At 40.3% G+C, this 16,611-nt stretch overlaps 2 non-coding genes across 2 annotated transcripts; both read left to right on the forward strand.

The window, feature by feature from the left end:
* The first annotated feature begins 200 nt into the window (after positions 1-200).
* Positions 201-284, forward strand: LOC138876677 (small nucleolar RNA Z199). The gene has a single exon (XR_011402019.1). It is a non-coding gene; the product is annotated as a small nucleolar RNA Z199 (small nucleolar RNA).
* A 194-nt stretch (positions 285-478) lies between these two features.
* On the forward strand, positions 479-565 carry LOC138876597 (small nucleolar RNA SNORD18). Its single transcript, XR_011401942.1, has one exon. It is a non-coding gene; the product is annotated as a small nucleolar RNA SNORD18 (small nucleolar RNA).
* Positions 566-16,611: the final 16,046 nt, after the last annotated feature.

Consider the following 16,611-nt stretch of genomic DNA (forward strand, 5'->3'; position numbering starts at 1 on the left):
GAAGCCGTATCTCAGTTGCCTTCAGATTCTATTCCTCAACTTTGCAGCCACAGCCGATGGTATTCAATATTCATAGCAGCTACTTGTCTGTCATCTTTCTTATTGTTCTTCACACAAATAATAGTGATGGGCTCGCATAATGGTTGCAATGAATACTATTGTCTTTTTCTTTTTTCTCGTTGTATTAAGGGGCAAAGAGTAAGTCATGTGATGAGAGAAATAACTGCAACAAAATGATCGAATATTTCTTCTTGATTACTATAGTATTTAACTCTCTGATGATTTAATCTCTTCTTGCTCCCTATTATTTTCTTCTTTTTTTTTTGATTTTTTTCTTGTTTTTCATTTAAGTTTTTTGTTAAGTTATTTTTCTTTTTAATGCTGGTAATGTATGACCAACTTGAATGCCTTCGATTTTGCTTTAGTGGTTAAGTTGTTTTTCTGCGTTGAAAAAACAGTATTTTTTATCTGCAATTAAGAGACATGATGAGTGAATAATTTTTGGTCCGTGTTTCTGATTTAACCGTGACCGATAACCTTTATTCTTAATTTACTCTCTGATCTCGACTTATTTACCTTTATTGCGTTTACAAATATCTTAGTTTGATTTTGAGTTGTCTTTTTTGTTTTTGTTTTTCGATTATTCGATTTTTGAGTTATTTTCTGGCACTCTGTAGAAAGGTATCATCTGATTGGATGAAAAATTCACATTTCAGACTGAGCATATTACCGCTTCGATATTTGTTTTATGTGCTGATTGGTTGGAAAAATTGTTTTTGTTGAAGATGAATGTGCTGTTACAAAAAGATTTAACCTTTAGATTCTTACCATGAATTCACGACCATTTAGAAATTATAGGTTAAAACTAAAAAATTTCTAACAATTTTAGTTATTTTTAACATATATACCTGTACTACAAATGAAAATGTTGGAATTATTGAACCATCTTACATCATTCATAGCTACTAATTTTAGTTATATATTACTTTGCATGACAGGGGTAGATTAATTTCAATATGTTATATTTGGGAATTCGAATAAATAAATTAAAGGCGAAATGACTTCTTGGCCACTTAAACTTGTCGGGTTTTTTAAAGTCGATACATAAACTTATAACTTTCCTATTTGAACACTCGAACTCGTTTTTTACATAACTAATAAACACATTTGACCATTGACCATGCTCATGTGGCGTCAGTTGGTCCTAATCAACAGCTCGCATGAGGAACATGACGCACAGGAGCGTGAAAACCCCTTTCCCAACGCCCATCAGTACAAAATACCTCCTTCCTCCCTTTTTAAAAATCTGAAGCTCCATTTTCAATTTTTTTCCCATTTTTCAGACCGTGAAAATGGTGGAAAGTTGTATATTTTGTCATTGTAGAGTTGAAGCTAAGTTTTGAACTTTCCCATAACTTCCCCTTCCAAGTTCGTTGATTGAAATCCTTCAAAAGCTTTCCGTACTCCTTCTGGATGTTCAAGGTGATGCTAACAACCTTGTGGAGGAACTCGACAATCTGCTCGAAGTCCTTCTCAACCAATCCCCTTGATGTCATTGCAGGAGTACCTGCAAATGAGAACTTCAATTAGTTAAAAATGTCTAATGAAAGACCTTAACATTATGCATAGAAGAAGAGATTCTGGGGGATTTCAAGTTTCAATAAGGAGGGCCTTCAGATTCTCTTTGAAATTCCAAGTAAGGTTGGTTTCTGCTTTTGTATAGAAATAGATTCATTGAACTAAAACATTTAGAAAATTACGAAACTGAACCACGACAAACCTCCAAACAGCAACCTCGACTTTTGATTGAGGAAGAAAATTGATCAGGTGGAGTGTTGTGTGGTGAAGGGAAGAAAAAGGAGCAGAGATAGGCGTTCTTCTGTTGCTAAGGGTGTTGGAATTAGCTTGAAATGGTTGATGAAGAAGAACTCTAAAGCAGTCAAAGAGAAGGAGTTGCTGCTTGACTTTTCGCACCCTTACGTGTAAGACATCCATTGGTCATTTGCTGACTGGATGGATACGTATGTGTATGTGTAGTACATGCGCACATGGTCAATGGTCAGATGTGTTTATTAGTTATGGAAAAAACGAGTTCGAGTGTTCAAATGGGAAAGTTATAAGTTTATGTATCGGCTTTAAAAAAACCCGACAACTTTAAGTGACTAGAAAGTCTTTTCGCCTAAATTAAATAAAAAAAGGAAGAAATAAAAAATTACACTAGAGGGGGATTTGAACCTCGAATTTTGATTGTAGAGGTGCATCAAATAATTATTGTGCCATATACTTTGGTCAAAATTGGTGCGTGTCAAATACACTTTGAGAATGTTAGGTGTGTAAAGTGGTTTTTGCCTTTTAATTGTTATTATTTCTATTAATCCAAAGACTCATATACTAAAGGCAACGAGGGCTAACCATTGAAGGAGGGACGGAGGAGTGAGGTCCAGATCCCTTAAAATGAGAAACCAATGCTTAAATGGGTTGAGCTCAAGATGAGTTAGATCCAATTTTGTCCAATAGCTTCTCGTGATGGGGTATGTCAAAAAAATGTGATCAATAGTTTCTGAAGACAAGCGACACACATGGCAGTTAGCATTTGTATTAATGCCAATGTATCGTGTACATAGATAATAAAATTTGTGCAAAGAAATAACCAAGACTGAAAAATATAGCGATAATATGTAATATTTTATTTCAAACAATAAAAGTGTTACAATTTTATGAACCCTCTCATTCTTGTTTTCAATAGTAAATAAAATGAATTCAAGGGCCTTAGAGCTTGATTTTGAATTTGATTTACTCATTACGAACGCTTTGATGGTCGCCAGTAGGGGCATTTTTATATATACTCACTTTTGGGGCCACTATTGAAGTTATACTTGTATTGTACAAATTTTTGCAAAGTATATTTGCCCGGATCTGAAGTAATTCAATCTCTTCAATGTAACTTCAGAAATCAAATTTGAAATTTTTCTACTTTTCAAATACAACTTCAGAAATTCGAATCCGAAATAGTTCAATCTCTTCAATGCAACTTCAAAATAAAATATAAAGTTTTTCCATCTTTTAAATGCAACTTCAGAAATTTGAATATTAAGTAGTTCAATCAATTGAATGCAACTTCAGATTTCAAATCTTAAGTTCTGAAACATAAACTTGTTCTTTGAATTTTAGCAATCCAATACATAATTCAATGTCCAAATCTACACCAAATGAGTTGGTTTGAAATATAACTTTCAAATATCATAACGAACAAATCTCAATCATCAATTGTCAAAACAATATCAAATTTAATAAACTCATCTTGCAACTAAAAAGAAGAAGAAACTCTAAGCACAAATAAGAAGAAAACGACGATAAAGAAGAAGAGAAAAATGTATGCATTTAAAGTTATCCAAAAATTGGGTATCAGTTAAACTTTTTTTAAAAAGTGAGTAAAAATTCAATGGGTGGCGCAAAACTGGACGCCACATAAAAATTTTACCGCCACTAAGGGTGGCAAATGGGCAGTTTGGGCCGAGTTTGTGCGGGTCAAAATGGGCTGAAGCAAGAAATTGGTCATTACCCAACCTTGCTCAAAGCTTACTTGGGCTAAGATGTGTTGAATCAAAATGGACTAAATAATAAGTAGTAGCTCAACCCGCCCAACTTGGCCCAACTTTTGTATTTTCTATTAAGGAATTTTTACCTTCCTATATAATATTTGAAACTTATTTACCAAAATTATCCTAATTTTGTATATTACCTACCACAAATAAGGGTTACTTACAAACTATATATAATCCATTATTAGTGCCTTAAATAGGGAGATTAGTTACATCTTTTTTCTATTTTCTCTCCACTCCTCTTTTAATAGAACTCCTTCCAATTGTTTAACTGTCACGACCTGAATTTCCCACCCTCGGGAGTCATGATGGCACTTACTCGTGGAAGCTAGGCAAGCCGAATATTATAAAATCATTACCTTTTTTATTAAACATGTTCAATCATTTAAAATAATAAGTGATTAAACAGTGGAATAAATTAAATAACCAAAAATGCGGAAGACGAAAACTTAATAATTCAGCCAAACACTGCTACATAATCTGAAGTACAATACTACCCAGAATTTGGTGTCACAAGTCACGGACTATCTAAGAATACTACAAATAAGGTCTGAATGAAAATACATAAGTTTGTCTCTGTATAAGTAAAAACAGAAAGACAAAAGATAGGAGGAGATGCCAAGGCCCACGGACGTCTGCAGGACTACCTCGGGTCGCCTGAGTGGACTGAAGACATCACCCTTACTGCGGTCCAAATGCTTCGGTATCAGTATCTGCACACATTGCAGAGTATAATATCAGCACAACCGACCTCATGTGCTAGTAAGTGCCTAGTCTAACCTCAGTGAAATAGTGACGAGGCTAGTTACAGACTACCAAATAAACCTGTGCAGTTAAATCATATACAGCGGAAATAAAAACAGATAATTACAGCTAAAGTTGTGCGGGGGAAACATTCTACGGGGAGTAACAGATAACAACAGAATAACAATAAAGAAATATAAGGAACACCATAAATCAATTACCAGCAAAAGATAAGGAAATAAGAAAACAAGTACACATGTAATACCGTTGCAGACGTGCAACCTGATCCCATTTCATATAGTACCGTTGCAGGCGTGCAACCCGCTCCCATTTCATATAGTACCGTTGCAGGCGTGCAACCCGCTCCCATTTCATATATTATCGTTGCAAGCGTGCAACCCGCTCCCATTTCATTTATCAACACCAATCATAAAAGAATCCCGGCAATGGAACAATAGCATAATAACAATATTCCGGCAAGGGAACAATAATATTATAACAACATATCGGCAAGGGAACAATAATATCACAACAACATCCCGACAAGGGAACAATAATATAATTCTCATATGAAGCACGAATAAACCACAACGGAGTCATAAAATACAAGACTCACGTGCATGTTTGACACCGACGTATAGATACTCGTCACCATGCCTATACGTCGTACTCCACAGTTAACATGTAGCAAATAAGATACAACTCCTAATCCCTCAAGCTAAGGTTAGACCAAACACTTACCTCAAACTTTCACGGCCAACTCAAGCCTCAAACACCACTTTTTCTTTAGAATTCGCCTCCAAATTACTTGTATCTAGTCCAAATTAATTTAACAACATCAATAAATGCTAAATAATTCAATCTCAATGCTAAATTATAGGTTTCTATCATTTTCTCCAAAAAGTCAAAAATCGACACCGGGCTTGCTTGGTCAAAACACAAGGTTCAGACCAAAACCCGATCACTCATTCACCCACGAGCTCGAATATGTAATTAGTTTTGGAAGCTGACCCCAAAAAGAGGTCTAAATTCCAATTATTCAAAAAGCCCTAACTCTACCCAAATCCCCAATTTTCTACCCTTAAGAACATGATTTAGGCCTTGAAATCTAATGGATATTAATGAAAATTGAAGAAAACAAGTCTAAGAACACATACCTATGGTTTTGTGGTAAAATCCCTCTTCAAAAATCGCCCATGTTCGAGTTTAAGTGAAAAAGTTATGAAGTTTTGAAGAAATCCCGTTTTGCTACTATTTTAAAATAACTGGACAGGGAACCTATGCGTTCGCACTCAATTGAATGTGTTCGCATAGGATAAGGGGGGATGGGCATTGCGATCGCGGGGTAGGGAGTGCGATCGCATAAAGGAAAAAGAGGTTTCCCTTCCCCGGGCCTAGTTAATTCAGTGCGATAGCGTGAGAAGCCTTGCGTTCGCATAGAACAAATGGTGACCCCCAGAATTAACTCTACGCGATCGCGAAAGTTGCTATGCGATCGCATAGCACAAAATAGGGCCCCCTAAGACTACCCTATGCATTCGCGAACCTACCTATGCGATCGCATAGCACAAAAACCTGGACACCAACAAACAGCAAAAACACCAAATTTTCTAAGTTCGAATCACCTGACGCCTATCCGAAACTCACCCGAGCCCTCGGGGCTCCAAACCAAATATGTACACAACCTCAAAAGCATCCTACAGATATACTTGTGCGATCAAATCGCCAAAATAACATCTTAAACAATGAATTTAGCATAGAAATCCTAGAAAAATCTCAAAACTTTGAAAGTATCAAATTTCACAACTACGGTTCCGAATCACATCAAACGACTTCCGTTTCTTACCAAATTTCACAGACGCATCTTAAATGTCATCTTGAACCTGTACCGGAATCCGGAACCAAAATATGGGCCCGATACGATAAATTTCAAATATAATCAAATTTCCAAAAACTCCTATATTTTCAGTAAAACAATTTCTTTCAAAAATTCATTTCTCGGGCTTGGGATCTCGAAATTCGATTCTGGGCATACGCCCAAGTCCCATATTTTCCCACGGATCCTCCGGGACTGTCAAATCACAGTTCCGGGTTCGTTTACCCAAAATATTGACTGAATTCAACTTAAATTCAATTTTAAAGGTCAAATTAACATTTTCATCACATTTCCACATAAAAACGTTTTGGATATACGGCCGGACCGTGCACGCAAATCGAGGTAAGGAAAAAGGAGGCTTCTAAGGCTTCGAAACACAGAATTTGCTCGTAAATCAAGTAAAAGGTCATCACTTCCTCCACTTCTAAAACAATCGTTCGTTCTCGAACGGACATAAGAAGGAAGTACTTGAGTCGGAGAAAAGATGAGGATAGCGGCTCTGCATATCGGACTTGGCCTCCCAGGTCGATGCCTCAGCAGGCTGATCTCTCCACTAAACACGAACAGAAGGGAAACCCTTCGATCTCAACTGGCGAACATGCGGGTTTAGAATAGCTACCAGCTCCTCCTCATATGACAAGTCCTTGTCCAATTGGATAGTGCTAAAGTCTAACATGTGGGATGGATCACCGTGATACTTCCGAAATGGACACATGAAACACTGGATGCACGACTGATAAACTCGGCGGCAATGCAAGTTTGTAAGCCACCTCTCCCACTCGATCAAGAATCTCAAATAGGCTAATGAACCTAGGGTTAAGCTTGCCCTTCTTTCCAAATCTCATCACGCCCTTCATAGGCGACACTCGAAGCAACACCCGCTCGCCAACCATGAATGCCACATCACGAACCTTACGGTCGGCATAACTCTTTTGCCTGGATTGAGCTGTACGAAGCCTATCCTGAATGATCCTGACCTTGTCCAAGGCATCCTGTACTAGATCTGTACCCAACAACCGAGCCTCTCCCAGCTCAAACCATCCGACCAGCGACTGACACCGCTTACCATACAAAGCCTCATAAGGAGCCATCTGGATACTCGACTGGTAGCTGTTGTTGTAGGCAAACTCTGCTAAAGGCAAAAACTAATCCCACGAGCCTCCAAGGTCAATGACACAAGCTCTAAGCATATCCTCAAAATCTGAATAGTCCGCTCGGACTGCCCGTCCGTCTGAGGATGAAATGCTGTGCTCAACTCAACCCACATGCCCAACTCACGCTAAATTCCTTTCCAAAAATGTGAGGTAAACTGCGTACCTCGATCAGAAATGATAGACACGGGCACACCATGAAGACGAACAATCTCCTAGATATAGATCTTAAGTAACCTCTCAGAATAATAGGAGACTGCCACATGAATGAAATGCGCTGACTTAGTCAGCCTATCAATAATAACCCACACTGCATCGAACTTCCTCTAAGTCCGTGGGAGTCCAACAACAAAGTCCATAGTGATACGCTCCCACTTCCACTCGGGAAGCTCAATCCTCTGAAATAAACCACCAAGTCTCTGATGCTCGTACTTTACATGCTGACAATTCAAACACCGCGCCACATATGAAACAATATCCTTCTTCATCCTCCTCCACCAATAGTGCTGGCATAAATCATGATACATCTTAGCAGCGGCCGGATGAATAGAGTACTGGGAAATACGGGTCTCTTCTAAAATCAAATCTTGGAGTCCATCCACATTAGGCACACAAACTCGACCCTAAAGCCTCAAAACCCCATCATCTCCTAATGTAACCTTCTTGGCACCACCGTGCTGCACCGTGTCTCTAAGGACACACAAATAAGGATCATCATACTGCCAATCACGGATACGCTCAAATAAAGAAGAACGAGCGACTGTGTAAGCTAATACACAACTGGGCTTCGAAATATCCAACCTCACGAACTGATTGGCCAAAGCCTGAACATCCAAATCAAGCGATCTCTCACTGACCGGAATATATGCAAGACTGCCCATTCTGGCTGACTTCCTACTCAAAGCATCGGCCACCACATTAGCCTTCCCCGGATGATATAAGATGGTGATATCATAGTCTTCCAATAGCTCCAACCACCTCCTCTGCCTCAAATTTAACTCCTTTTGCTTGAACAAGTATTGCAAACTCTTATGATCCGTGAACACCTCACATGACACGCCATATAGATAATGCCTCCAAATCTTCAACGCGTGAACAATGGCTGCTAACTCCAAATCATGAACTAGATAATTCTTCTCATGAATATTCAACTGGCGTGAAGCATATGCAATAACCTTGCCATCCTGCATCAACACCACACCAAGTCCAATACGAGATGCATCACAATAAACTGTATATGGCCCTGAACCTATAGGCAAAACCAACACCGGCGCCGTCGTCAAAGCTATCTTGAGCTTCTGAAAGCTCGCCTCACACTCATCCAACCACCTGAATTGGGCACCCTTCTGGGTCAACCTGGTCATCGGGGCTGCAACAGATGAAAACCCCTCCACAAACCTACGGTAATAATCTACCAAACCTAAGAAACTCTAGATCTCTATAACTGATGCGGGTCTAGACCAGTCCTTGACTGCCTCTATCTTCTTTGGATCTACTTGAATACCCTCTGCTAAAACATGACCCAAGAAAGCAACTGACCTTAACCAAAACTCGCACTTCGAAAATTTAGCATACAACTGACTATCTCGCAAAGTCTGAAGAACCACTTTCAGATGCTGCTCATGCTTCTCCAGTCTGCAGGAATAAATTAAAATACATCAATGAAGACTATCACGAATGAATCCAAGTAAGTCCTGAACACTCGGTTCATCAAATCCATAAAAGCTGCTGGGGCATTTGTCAACCCAAATGACATCACCAAAAACTCATAATGCCTGTACCGAGTGTGGAAAGCTATCTTAGGGACATCGAATGCCCTAATCCTCAAGTGATGGTAGCCAGATCTCAAGTCAATCTTTGAAAATACCTTGGCACCCTAAAGCTGATCAAACAAATCATCAATCCTCGGCAATGGATACTTATTCTTGATTGTAACCTTGTTCAATTCCCGGTAATCTATACATATTCACATCGATCCATCCTTCTTCTTAACAAACAACACCGGCACACCACAAGGCAAGACACTACGTCTAATGAAGCCTTTTTCAAGCAAGTCTTGTAACTACTCCTTCAACTCCTTCAACTCAGGCGGGGTCATATGATTCGGCAGGATAGAAATGGGCTGAGTGCCCAGAGCCAAATCAATGAAGAAGTCAATATCCCTGTCGGGTGGCATACCCGACAGGTCTGAAGGAAATACCTTAAGAAACTCACGAACAACGGGCACAGAATCTATAGAAGGAACCTCAGCACTAGAATCACGAACATATTCCAAATAATCCAAACATCTCTTCTCGACCATATGCCGAGCCTTCATATATGAGATAACACTACGAGTAGAATGACCTGGAGTCCCTCTCCACTTTAAACAACGCAACCCCGACAAGGTTAAGGTCACAGTCTTGGCATGACAGTCCAAGATCGCATGGTAAGGTGATAACCAGTCCATCCTCAATATGGCATCAAAATCAACCATGTCCAAAAGTAACAAATCTACACGAGTCTCCAGACCCCCAATCACAACTATATATGAACGATGGACACGATCTACCATAATAGAATCACCCACTGGTGTAGACACATATACAGGAGCACTCAAGGAATCACTACGCATGACCAGTTACGATGCAAAATAAGATGACACATAGGAGTACGAAGATCCTAGATCAAATAGAACTGAAGCATCTCTACTACAAACCAAGACAGTACCTGTGATAACTGCATCAGAAGCCTCAGCCTCAAGTCTGGTTGGAAGAGCATAACATCGGGGCTGGGCCCCACCACTCTGAACTACATCTTTGGGATGGCCTGCTACCGGCTGGCCTCTACCTCTACCGGCCTAAGATCCACCTCTAATACCTCTACCTCCACCTTTAGCACCTCTACCTCCACCTCCAGCTGGCTGGGCGGGCGGTGGAACACTTGGTACCTCAACCATGGCACAAGAACCCTGGTGTTGAGAACTGCTCAGTGCTTGAGGATAAAATCTAGCAATATGCCTCGTGTCACCACAAGTAAAACAAGCCCTCGGCTGCTGAGGCTGATGACCCTGAAAACTCTGAAGCAGAGGTGCACTGATAGGAGCTGGTGATGCACTGTAAGATTGTTGATCAAAATACTGCATGTGAGAACCACGACCACCTGGGGAACCGTGAGAAACTTAAAGTGCTGACTGAAAAGGCCTAGGAGGATGGCCTCTACCATACGAATCCCTGCCTCCAGACAAGGCACCACTGAATCTTCCTGAATGATGAGGTCTCTTGTCAGACCCTTGACCACCTCCCTATGATAGAACCATCTTAACCCTGCTAGTCACATTGGCCGCATCCTGAAAGGAAATCTCGCTCCCTGTCTCCTTAGCCATCTGAAGTCGAATAAGCTGAACGAGTCCCTCAATAAACCTCCTCACTCTCTCTCTCTCTCTCTCTCAGTGGGAAGTATAAGAAGAGCATGACGTGCCAAATTAATAAACCTAGTCTCGTACTGAGTAACAGTCATAGAACCCTGCCGGAGATGCTCAAATTACCTCCGATTGATCTCTCTCTGAGTGATAGGAAGAAACTTCTCTAGGAATAACTGAGAAAACTGATCCCAAGTCAAAACTGGTGACCCAACTGGTCTAGCCAAACAATAATCTCTCCACCAAGTCTTGGAGGATCCAGATAAGCGAAAAGTAGCAAAGTCGACCCCATTAGTCTCCACTATGCCCATGTTCCTAAGAACCTCATGACAGCTGTTTAAATAATACTGGGGTTCCTCAAAATATGCACCGCTGAAAGTGGTAGTGAAGAGCTTGGTGAACCTGTCCAATCTCCACAAGGCATCAGCAGACATAGCTGCTCCATCGCTGGTATGAGCTACCACACTCGGCTGAACTGCTCCAACTGGCTGAGCTGCTGGAATCTGAAACTAGGGAGCCATTTGCTCTGGAGTGCGAGTAGCAGGAGTCTGGGCTCCTCCTCTAGCCTGAAAGACGGCTGGTGCTAGAAGAAGCAAGCCTGCCCGGGTGACACTCTCTATAAGGCCCACTAGACGGACCAGAGCATCCTGGAGTACTGGGGTAGCAATGAGCCCCTCTGGAACCTGATCTGGGCCCACCGGAACTGCCTGGACCGGAACCTCATCATCAAACTCAACCTGAGGCTCCGCCGCTGGTGCTGCTGTTCTGGGTTGAGCTTTGCCCCTACCTCGGCCTCTAGCACGGCCTCGGCCTCGCCCTTAGCACGGCCTCGGCCTTGCCCTATGCCCCTCGTGGGAGCTGCTACTAGGGGCTCAGGCTGTTGATCGGTGGATGAGGAAGCGTGTGTTCTCGCCATCTACGAAAGAATAGAGTAGAAATTTAATTAGCATTGAGAAACCAAACCGCTCGACAGGAAAGAATAAATGTCAAGTTTTTCCTAACTTTGTAGCCTCTAGGGAATAAATACAGACGTCTCGGTACCGATCCCTCAGACTCTACTAAGCTTGTCCGTGAATTGTGAGATCTATGTAAACTAGAGCTCTGATACCAACTTGTCACGACCCGAATTTCCCACTCTCAGGAGTCGTGATGGCGCCTACTCGTGGAAGCTAGGCAAGCTGAATATTATAAAATCATTACCCTTTTTATTAAACATGTTCAACAATTTAAAATAATAAGTGATTAAACAGCGGAATAAATTAAATAACCAAAAATGCGGAAGACAAAAACTTAATAATTCAACCAAACACTACTATATAATCTGAAGTACAATACTACCCAAAATTTGGTGTCACAAGTCACGGACTATCTAAGAATACTACAAATAAGGTCTGAATGGAAATACATAAGTCTGTCTCTAAATAAGAAAAAATAGAAATAGAAAAGATAGGAGGAGACGCCAAGGCCCGCGGACGTCTGCAGGACTACCTCGGGTCGCCTGAGTAGACTGAAGACAACACCCTCACTGCCGTCCAAATGCTCTGGTATCAGTATCTGCACATAGTGCAGAGTGTAGTATCAGCACAACCGACCCCATGTGCTGGTAAGTGTCTAGCCTAACCTCGGCGAAGTAGTAACAATGCTAGGATCAGACTACCAAATAAACCTGTGCAGTTAAATCATATACAACGGAAATAAAAGCAGATAATTACAGCTAAAGTTAGGCAGGGGAAACATGTTGCGGGGAGTAACAAATAACTACAGAATAATAGTAAAGAAATGTAAGGAACGCCATAAATCAATTACCACCAAAAGATAAGGAAGTAAGAAAACAAGTACACATGTAATACCGTTGCAGGCATGCAACCCGATCCCATTTCATATAGTACCGTTGCAGGCGTGCAACCCGCTCCCATTTCATATAGTACCGTTGCAGGCGTGAAACCCGCTCCCATTTCATATATTACCGTTGCAAACGTGCAACTTGCTCCCATTTCATGTATTACCGTTGCAGGCGTGTAACCTACTCCCATTTCATTTATCAACACCAATAATAAAAGAATCCCGACAAGGGAACAATAGCATAATAACAATATCCCGACAAGGGAACAATAATTTTACAACAACATCCCGGCAAAGGAATAATAATATGACAACAACATCCCGGCAAGGGAACAATAATATAATTCTCATATGAAGCACGAATAAACCACAACTGAGTCATAAAAATTACAATACAAGATTCAGGGACATGCTTGACACCGACATATAGATACTCGTCACCATGCCTATACGTCGTACTCCACAGTTAACACGTAGCAAATAAGACACAACTCCTAATCCCTTAAGCTAAGGTTAGACCAAACACTTACCTCAAACTTCCACGACCAACTCAAGCCTCAGACACCGCTTTTCCTTTAGAATTCGCCTTCAAATTACTTGTATCTGGTTTAAATTAATTTAACAACATCAATAAATGCTAAATAATTCAATCCCAATGCTAAATTATGGGTTTTTATCATTTTCCCCAAAAGGTCGAAAATCGACCCCAGGCCCGCTTGGTCAAAACATAAGGTTTGGACCAAAATCCGATCACCCATTCACCCACGAGCCCGAATATATAATTAGTTTCGGAATCTGACCCCAAAACGAGGTCTAAATTCCAATTATTCAAAAAGCCCTAACTCTACCCAAATCCCCAATTTTCTACCCTTAAGAACATGATTTAGGCCTAGAAATCTAATGGGTACTAATGGAAATTGAAGAAAACAAATCTAAGAACACATACCTATGGCTTTGTGGCGAAATCTCTCTTAAAAAATTGCCCAAGTTTGAGTTTTAAGTGAAAAAGTTATGAAGTTTTGAAGAAATCCCGTTTTTCTACTGTTTTAAAATAACTGGACAGGGAACCTATGCGTTCGCATACAATTGAATGCGCTCGCATAGGGTAAGGGGGGATGGGCATTGTGATCGCGGGGCAGGGAATGCGACCGCATAGAGAAAAAATAGGTTTCCCTTCCCCGGGCCTAGTTAACTCAGTGCGATAGCGTGAGAAGCCTTGCGTTCGCATAGAACAAATGGTAACCCACAGAATTAACTCTACGCGATTGCGAAAGTTGCTATGCGATTGCATAGCACAAAATAAGGCCCCCTGAGATTACACTATGCGATCGCGAACCTACTATGCGATCGCATAGCACAAAAACCTGGACACCAGCAAACAGCAAAAACACCAGATTTTCTAAGTTTGAATCACTCCGACGCCTATCCGAAACTCACCCGAGCCCTCGGGGCTCCAAACCAAACATCTACACAACCTCAAAAGCATCCTATAGACTTACTCATGCGATCAAATCGCCAAACTAACATCTTAAACAACGAATTTAGCATAGAAATCTAAGAAAAATCTCAAAACTTTCAAAGTATCAAATTTCACAACTACGGGTCCGAATCACATCAAACGACTTCCGTTTCTTACCAAATTTTACAGACGCATCTTAAATGTCATCTTGAACCTGTACCGGGCTCCAAAATCAAAATATGGGCCCGATACCATAAATTTCAAATATAATCAAATTTCCAAAAACTCCTATATTTCAGTAAAACAATTTCTTTCAAAAATTCATTTCTCGGGATTGGGACCTCGGAATTCGAATTTGAGCATACTCCCAAGTTCCATATTTTCCTATGCACCCTCTGGGACCGTCACATCATAGGTCCGGGTCCGTTTACCCAAAATGTTGACCGAAGTCAACTTATATTCAATTTTAAAGGTCAAATCAATATTTTCATCACATTTCCACATAAAAGCGTTCTAGATATACGCCCGGACCATGCACGTGAATCGATGTGAGGAAGAAGGAGGCTTCTAAGGTTTTGGAATATAGAATTTGCTCGTAAATCAAGTGATGACCTTTTGGGTCATTATATTAACATCCCTACCACCTTATACATTTCAGGCCGAACATGTTGAGTCTTGAGAAATTGCAGTGAAGATTATAATTTTGTTACAACTCAAATGGTAAACTTTTTATTTTTATTTTATCAAAAGGCAGTTGCTTTTTATTGATTGTCTTTGCCAAAATCATGACAGAGTTGGGACAAAACTCCTATATTAGTTTTTAGAGACTGACATGCCAAATCTCTACTGTACTTTATTATCTATAGAAGCAGTAGTAATATGAGAGAACTATATCTGCTCAAAGAAACTAATTAGGGGGGTCAAATTGAATCTAGGAGGCATTTAGTTGTCTGCATATGAAAGAAGCTATCTCTATTCTATCTAGCTGAAGCAATTCTCTAACCATCCTTGACAGAAGCTCGTAAAACTTGAAGTCCCCTCATCACTACTCCTCTTGGGTTACGCTACATACTTACTAGGTACGCACTGATTTACTTACTCATGCTACTCTTCTGCACTTATGGTGCAGATAGATATTTTTGTTGGTCTTTTGGGCGCAAAGGTGTAACTATTGCAAGGACTTTATAGTGAGTTGCATCCCATGCTACGATTCGTAGCACACAGAGTTCTATTCATGTTTGGTTGTATTATCTTGTCAATTTTACATTTCAGACAGATATTGTATTGGTATTGTATTTCTTAGTAGTTGCTCATGCACTTGTGACACCAGGTTTTGAGATGTTCTAGAATTTGTGCATGGTTTTACTTAACATTGACACACTTTTACTTTATATTTCATTTAAATTGTGCGTATCTACGATTTTTAGTGCATTGATTTACTTATCTAGTAAGATTTATGATTTCAAAAATAATAAAAATGAATAATTAAGTTGGTAGGTCACCGTTGGCTTGTCTAACGGCAATGTTAGGCGCCATCATGACCTATAGTGGTTTTTTTTGTCTTGACAGCTTGGTATTAGAGCACCCAGTTCGCTTAGGTCTTACGGGTCATGAACAAGTCTAGTTGAGTCTAGTGGATCGGTACGAAGACGTTTGTACTTATCTTCGAGAGGCTACATTGCTATTAGGAGAACTTCGCTTTCTTGATTCCTCATAATGCGATTTGATTTCATTGAAGCTTATGCCTTTGGTTCTTTCCTACTCATTCGTATGCGACGTCAGGCATTTGTTATTATTCGAGCATCAACGAGTTGTGAAGATGCCACAGATGTGGTGTAGGATATTTCTCCCTGTATTTCTAGGCGGGTTGTTACTATCACATTGTGGAAGGGTGTTTTGTCATTTAAGCATTGTGTTGGTGTTTGCTACGGTTGAGACTGGATATTTCCGAATTTGGTGAAAAATTTGTTAATAATGTGGTGTCATCGTCCTTGATTGAATGCATTGAGGCTTATCAGCATGTTGGTCTTCATTTGTTTACCTCTAGGCACGATGTTGTGAGATGGAACCTAAGAGGAAGTTATCAGAGATGGCTGTGTGTTGTGACCTCAGGATCGGATTGTCATTTTCAGTGTTGATGGTTCGAGGGAGATGCTCTCTGAGTGGGTTCTATGTTTAGAAATTTTGAATAAGACAAGAAGAGCTTGATTGGAATGTAGGAAAAATGTGAGCATTCGATCATTATTTTGAATGCGATACAGCTTCGAGTTTCAAACATATTGTTGGACCTTTAGGTGATGTTAATGAATGGAAGGATTCTTACGAGCAGCAGATCAGTATGGACTAGGTTTTGTAGAAGAGTGTGAAGAATACTAGGTGAATTTCTATGTTATCATTAGGTATACAATGCAGTGTTAGAGAAATGGGAGAAACAACTTTGGACTCATATGAGATCTTCCATAACGGGTGTACATCGGAATATGCTATTGGGTACGTGAGGATGGTATGAGATGGCTGATGGGTATTGAGACGATGTG

The sequence above is a fragment of the Nicotiana sylvestris genome, chromosome 8 (genome assembly GCF_000393655.2).
Source record: "Nicotiana sylvestris chromosome 8, ASM39365v2, whole genome shotgun sequence".
Taxonomy (NCBI): Eukaryota; Viridiplantae; Streptophyta; class Magnoliopsida; order Solanales; family Solanaceae; genus Nicotiana; species Nicotiana sylvestris.